Source organism: Mustela erminea, chromosome 6, assembly GCF_009829155.1.
Source record: "Mustela erminea isolate mMusErm1 chromosome 6, mMusErm1.Pri, whole genome shotgun sequence".
NCBI classification, from domain to species: domain Eukaryota; kingdom Metazoa; phylum Chordata; class Mammalia; order Carnivora; family Mustelidae; genus Mustela; species Mustela erminea.
Genome location: NC_045619.1, coordinates 62,426,640 through 62,434,100, shown reverse-complemented (window position 1 = coordinate 62,434,100; position 7,461 = coordinate 62,426,640). Strand labels below are relative to the sequence as shown.

The 7,461-nt window shown below is 33.7% G+C and overlaps 1 non-coding gene across 1 annotated transcript; it reads left to right on the top strand.

The window, feature by feature from the left end:
- Positions 1 to 7,122: 7,122 nt before the first annotated feature.
- On the top strand, positions 7,123 to 7,260 carry LOC116594636. Its single transcript, XR_004287344.1, has one exon.
- Positions 7,261 to 7,461: the final 201 nt, after the last annotated feature.

Sequence of the window (7,461 nt, the reverse complement as noted above, 5' to 3'; positions counted from 1 at the left end):
ATTTTCTATTTCTTTAGTTTGGTTCTGCTTCTAGTTTGTTACAGGACGGCAAAAAATGAAAATTTGTTTTCATGATCTGACCGTTAAAGATCTGTCATGGGTAAAGACAGACTCTGATAGATGAGAGATAATAGATTATCTCAGTTACTAGTCTTTTTTCTTAGTTTACTTGTGAGTTCATATCAATTTAGAAAATATTTCAGGCTTGTTGGGAAAAAGAATAGTACTTTGGGATCTGAACCAGTGATTCATGTGTGTTGTGTTCCTGTGTCCTAAATTGTGAAGTAAAGCCACAAAATCTGTGTGAGCATCTGTGTCTATAATTGAGAAAAAGCTTTACTTCTCATTGTGTGAGTGTGGAATATTTTCCTGCTCTAGGGGGTATTAATATTTTAGATAGAAAGTCTCTAAAAATAAATAAGATCTGTTCTCATAGAGAAACTGTTATCATGGACATAACTCTAATATCCCCAGAATATAAAGACAAAACTTCTGATATTTTAAAAATGTGATTTTTGAAAAACAAACACCAAAACTGTTAGCTGAGACGCATTTTTTCATCTGTGATTAAATTAATGTCAATAAGGTGAATCTTGAACAAATCAGACCAGCATGACAATTTTGGATTAAAAAATCATCTGCAACCCCTAATCTCCCTATAAGTATACTGTAAAACTGTAAAAAGTATTTTTATAGTATTTAGATTTGTTTTCTCTTGAAGGGACTAGTTAATCTGTGCTTCCCAAGCATCATACAATGATTTACTAATTAGAAAAGCTAATATTAGTCCCATAAAGTCTTTTTAAAGCTTGTCTACTCAGATATCCATTTGTGCAATCCATAGCCCTAGATAATTTTTAAGTTAGAATACTGAAATATTGGTTACCAAATAGTTAATTTTATGTGGATAAACTGTTATTAATATAAATATATTTTAAAGACTGTACATCTTACAGGAAGGCTCTGAAGATTTACAATGCTCTCACTGTGAAGAAGATTTTCTCACCTTTATTGGAAGACAATTTTCCAGGGATCTCTTTCATTTCTATATGTCTTACAAGCAATAACAATGGCTACCTTTGCTCTGGATTATTTTTCCAAGGATATTTGTGTAACAAACGGACTTGGAAGACAGTGTTTCTCTCCACAGTTGGGGGCAAGGTTATTTACAGGCCAGATTAATACAGTTAATGTTGCCTTCAAGTAAATTTCATTTCATTTCCTGGCAACCTATTGTAAAAGATTTAGGTTTCCTAAACTCCATTTTCTATAACGCAAACTCACTGTATGCCCAGCATCCACCTGGCCCCTTTCCATTGGTCCTTCCAGAAAGTGATAAGCAAGGGCAGTGGATGTGAACATGATGATCATGCCACTTGCACTGATGAATAATAAACAGTCCCTTGTCTCTGACCCAGGAGTATTGTACGTTCTGCAGCATCCATGAAACTATGGCAGACTAAACTGTTTGAAGTAACAGCTTATATTTTAAAGGTAATGTCACAATTCCTGCAGACAGTTGGGAAACCAACAAAACACTTTCCACACCAGTATTAAAGAGAGAGAAAAAACAGAATTCATTAGTAAGTAACCATTTCATATTTACATACATGTGGAGGTAGCCTGAAAGTGTCTCTGAAGGCTGGATAGAATTTCACGCATATTTATACACTTAAATGGAAAAAGAACAATTAAAACTTCTCAAATTTTCTTGGAAGATAAAATGGTACACATGTGTCCTGATACACTGAGAGACAATTCTGAACTAATTCTGAAGGTGTTTATAGTTCCAATGGTCAGAAGGACTAAGACTTTGCATTGTCAGATCAAAAGGTTGAGACTTTTATTGAGACTATAATGTGTTAAGGAGATACCCTTAGGAGGAAAGGAGGGGAGGCTTGTGTCTCTCTCCTCTTCATTAAAAAAGAAAGCTTGATCATTTTACCCCATACTGAACACTCAGGAGAAAAACTGATCAAATTCTTATGACATAGTTACACATGTATCTCATGTGTATAGACATAGACAGTATTACCCTTCTTCAATAATTAATCACATAGAACTGAATGAATGGATAAAAGAATCTATTTTGTGATTATATATGTTTTGTTTGGAATATTGATTTTTCTTAAGATTTTACTTATTTTATTTGAGAAAGAGAGATTCAGTGAGAGAGAGAGAAAGGAGCACACAAGAAGGGGGGGAGAAGCAGAGGCAGAGGGAGAGGCAGACTCCCCACTGGACAGGAAGCCCTACTTGGGGCTCGATCCAAAAACTCTGGGATCATGGCCTGAGCCAAAGGTAAAAACTTAACCAATTGAACCACCCCGGTGTCTCTGGAATATTGATATTTTTGATGGGTGTATGAAAGCCTCTTAATATTTTTCTATCTCTAACACTCAGTTTTTTAGACTATGTTTTTATAGACTGAAAGGAAATATTCTTTCAATAGTATCTTTTTTTTTTCCTAAGAAATCTGTAAGACCAGTTCTCATCCTTCAGAAACAAATATTTTATTAACTCTTTAATTTTAATGGAAATATATTTTCATAAGTTCATAGGAATCCTTTTATTTTTAATTGGGATATCATTGCAGAAATCACTTGTGCAGCCAAGATCATATCCTGTTGGAGAATAATCCAATGTAATCAGAACTAAAAGCCCATGAAGGAACAAAGGTTATAATTTGGGTCTGGAATCAGAGTCCATGGCCCTCTAGGACATGGGTCTTGTACCTTTGGTTGATTTTAAGATCAAAGCCTCATAGGCAGTAAAATAGATAAATTAATTCCTCACTTAAGAACACTTCAGCAGGTCTTGTAAACCTTGAAGAACTAGAATCCATACACATACAGATATACTGAAGGTGTAACCTAATGAAGATGAATTTCTTTTTTTCTTTTCCTCAACAGAATAGAACAACAAATAAGAGTTATTTAAAACTCAACAAAAGCAAACCAGAAGCTGTGGAGCATATTGTTAGGAAACTATATTTTTTGCTACACCTCTGTAACTGACCAAAACACTGTGACCAACTTTATGTTTGTTTGTTTGTTTTTTTAAAGATTTTATGTATTTATTTGACACAGAAAGAGAGAAAGAGAGAGATCACAAGTAGACAGAGAAGCAGGCAGAGGGATAGGGGGAAGCAGGTTCCCCACTGAGCATAGAGCCCAACGTGGGGCTGGATCCCAGGACCCTGAGATCATGACCTGAGCTGAAAGCAGAGGCTTAACCCACTGAGTCAGCCAGGTGCACCCTTTATGGTTTTTTTTTTTTTTAATCAACAATAATCTCTAGAATTTATTTAAGATCACAAGGCAATACTGCCATACAAAAGCACTGTCTAATGGGCACAGCCAAGGAATTTCTGATTTTGGACCCCTGGATTTGTTACTTATTGTTGGTTAGGATATATCTTCCTACTCTCAATGGGTAGACATTAACTTGTGTAATACTATAGCCATTTTAATGAATTTTGCCCTGCAGAGATGCAAATGGGTCTAAAATCCAAAGTTTTACTTTCTTTTTTTTTTTTTTTCACATAAGATGTAATTCAGCTTTGTGTATAATTTCTTAGTCCTCTCCCACCATTCTTTTACTCAGTCATTACAAACACTTCTGTTTCTTCTAAACTCTTTTTGAAACAGCTTCACCGCCCCCGTTTGCTCATTAATGTGTTAAATAAATTTTCGTTTCAAAGTCATGTGTTAAAACTTTAAAAACTAAATTTTGACGAAACCAAAGGGTTGAAACAATAATAAATAGAGCTTTTTATATATAAATATATATTTATATATTAGATATAAATATGTTTTTACATTTAAATGTATTTAATAATATATATTTAACAAAATACTAGCAAACCAAATTCAACAATATATTTAAGAAGTCATTCACCACAATCACGTGGGATTTATTCCTGGGTGGAAAGAGTAGTTCAATATTTGCAAATTAAGCAATATGGTACATCAGATCAATAAGGGAAAGGATAAGAAACATATGATTATTTCAAAAAACTCAAATGAGCATTTGACAGCCATTCATGATTAAAAACCATCAACAAAGTAAGTTTAGAGGGAACATAAAGGCCAGATAAAAGAACCCACAGCTAACAACATCCTTATAGAGAAAAACTGAGAGCTTTCCCCCTAAGGTCATGAAGAAGACAAGGATATCCGCTCTCACTACTTGTATTCAACATAGTACTGGAAGTCCTAGCCACAGCAATCAGGCAACAACAACAACAATCAAAAAAGGTGTCCACATTGGTAAGGAAGATACTAATTTTAAATATTTGCAGAACACATGATACTATATATATAGAAAATCCAAAAGACTCTACCAAAAACCTGCTAGAACTGATAAGCTAATTCAGTAGTCACAGGGTACTAAAACAATGTACAGAAATCTGTTGCATTTGTATATAATAATAATGAAGCTGCAAAAAGAGAAATTAAGAAAATAATCCCATTTAAAATTGAACCCAAAATAATAAGATACCCAGGAATAAATCTAATTAAAGAGGTGAAAGACCCAGACTCCATAAAACATTCCCAAAAGAAACTGAAGATGACACAAGGAAATGGAAAGACATTCCATGCTCATGGACTGGAAGAACAAATATTGGATGGGGAGGGAGACAAACCATAAGAGACTCTTAATCTCACAAAACAAACCGAGGGTTGCTGGAGTGGGGAGGTAAGGATAAGGTGGCTGGGTTATGGACACTAGGGAGGGTAAGTGCTATGGTGAGTGCTGTGAAATGTATAAGCCTGATGATTCACAGACCTGTACCCCTGGGGAAAATAATACATGATATGTTAAAAAATATATATATCTATACTATCCAAAGCAACCTATACATTTAATGCAATCCCTGCCAAAACACCAACAGTATTTTTCACAGAGCTAAAGCAAGCAATCCCAAAATTTGTATGGAAACCACAAACAACCTCAATATACCCAAAGCAAACTTGAAAAAGAAAAGCAAAGCTGGAGGCACACTTTAGGTTATATTACAAAGCTATAGTGATCGAAACAGTATGGTACTGACACAAAAACAGACACATAAATCAAAGGAACAGAATACAAAAAATCCAGAAATGAACTCATAACTCTATGGTCAATTAATCTTATAGAAAGGAGGAAAGATTATTCAACAGGAAAAAGTCTCTTCAGCAAATGGTCTTGGGAAAACTGGACAGCAACATGCAAAAGAATGAAACTTGGCCACTTCCTTACACCATACACAAAAATAAGCTCAACATGGATTAAAAACTTAATTGTGGGACATGAAACCATAAAAATCCTAGAAGAGAACACAGGCAGTAACTTCTTTGACTTTGGCCACAGCAACTTCTTTCTAGATATACCTCCTTAGGCAAGGGAAACAAAAGCAAAAATAAACTATTGGGAGATGAAGATAAAAAGCTTCTGCACAGTGAAGGAAACAATCAAGAGAACTAAAAGGACCTGTGGAATGGAAGAAGATAATTTTTAAATGGCATATCCAATAGAGGGTTTGTATCCAAAATATATAAAAGAACTTACATAATTCAACACTCAAAAAATGGATAATTCAATTGAAAAATGTACAGAAGACATGAACAGATGGTCCAAAGATGGATGAAAAAATGTTCAACATCACTGATCATCAAGGATATGCAAATCAAAACTACAATGAGATACCTGTCAGAATGGCTAAAATTAGTAACAAGAAACAGTAAGTGTTGGCAATGATGTGGAGAAAGGGGAACCCTCTGGCACTGCTGGTAGGAGTGTAAACTGGTATAGCCACTGTAGAAAACAGTATGGATGTTTCTCTAAAAGTTAAAAACAGAATAACCCTATGATCCAGCAACTGCACTACTAGGAATTTATCCAAATACAAAAACACTGATTTGAAGGGATACATGGCACCATGATGTTTCTAGCAGCATTATCAACAATAGCTAAATTATGGAAATAGCCAGGTGTCCAGCAACTAATGAATAGATAAAGAAGAATGGTGTATGTGCACACGCATGTGCACGCACGTGTGCACTCACACACACTGGAACATTATTCAGCCATAAAAAGAATGAAATCTTGCCATTTTCAACAACTTATATAGAGCTAGAGAGTATAATGCTAAGTGAAACAAATCAGTCAGAGAAAGATAAATACCACAGGACTTCACACACATGTGGAATTTAAGAAACAAAACCAACGGGACAAGGTAAAAAAAATGAGAGACAAATCAAGAAACAGACTCAACTAAAGAAGACAAACTGATTTACCAGAGGGGAGGGGGTTGGGGAGATGGGTTAACTAGGTGATATGGTAAGAAATAGAAAAAAAAAAAAAATATATATATACATATGTTTTATATATTAAACATATATTCTATACATAGATCCTTTCATAAGCATAAATAATCTATATAGTGGCCTATGTGAATTCTTATGGAATATTCTAATTATTAAGTTTTAACCTATTTACAAACTATAAATGAAGCAAATTATTTGACATTGTCTCTAGGACTTTAATTTGGTAATTCACCTGGCTTCAAATTTAATGGCTGTAAACATGATATATTTTCCAATGCTGAGATTGAAAGATTCCATAGATATAAATTCCCTGAACTTATGTAGTTCACTAAAAAAATGAGATTTTCCTCCAAACCCTTTCAAAAGATGCTATATTTTTGGTGCTCTAAAGATCATTAGAATAATTAGTAGTTGTATCTCTTATGTAATTAATTGCATATAAGACCCAGATATCACCATTATAATCCTTTTATAGCCACTATTAGTTTTTTTAAGTATAACATAAAAAGATCACTTTGGATACTTAAAATTATTTTTTAAACTTTCAGTTGGCATTTAAATGGTTTGTTATTTGATTGTACTCTAATTTCATATAATCAAGCTTAGTGAGGATTTTATCTTTTTAACTTTATAGCTATGATGGTTAATCACTTTGAAGAATTTTTAACTATTTTAAAATTGCATTTTGGGTTTATGTGATTTGAACAAATATATCAGTAAAGGTAGTAAATCTTCTTAAAGAAAACAAAACAGAGTTTTAACTGAGGATGAGAGTTTCAAGGCAATTCAAAAGTCAAGAATTTTAGATTTCATATCTAAATCCAATCTTTGAGAATTATAATTCATTGGCTTCTGGGAGTCTGGCAAGATATACAGAAATCTCCCTCTCCATATAGGAGGGCTGTCCTATACTGAATAGGGCTGGCTCTCAAAGACGAAAAATTACAACTTAGGAAAAAATCATTGGCTCTTGAAAAAATCTTATTTCTAGGAAATAATAAGTGAAATAGCTTCAATGTGTATGTGTGCGTTTGTATGTTTTAAATGTAGTGCTGATGAGCCAAAAAGTGAATATATCAGAAATATGAGTTTTTCAGAAAATGCACTTTAAAACAGACTTTCATAACATTTAATTTTTTTCATGACATTT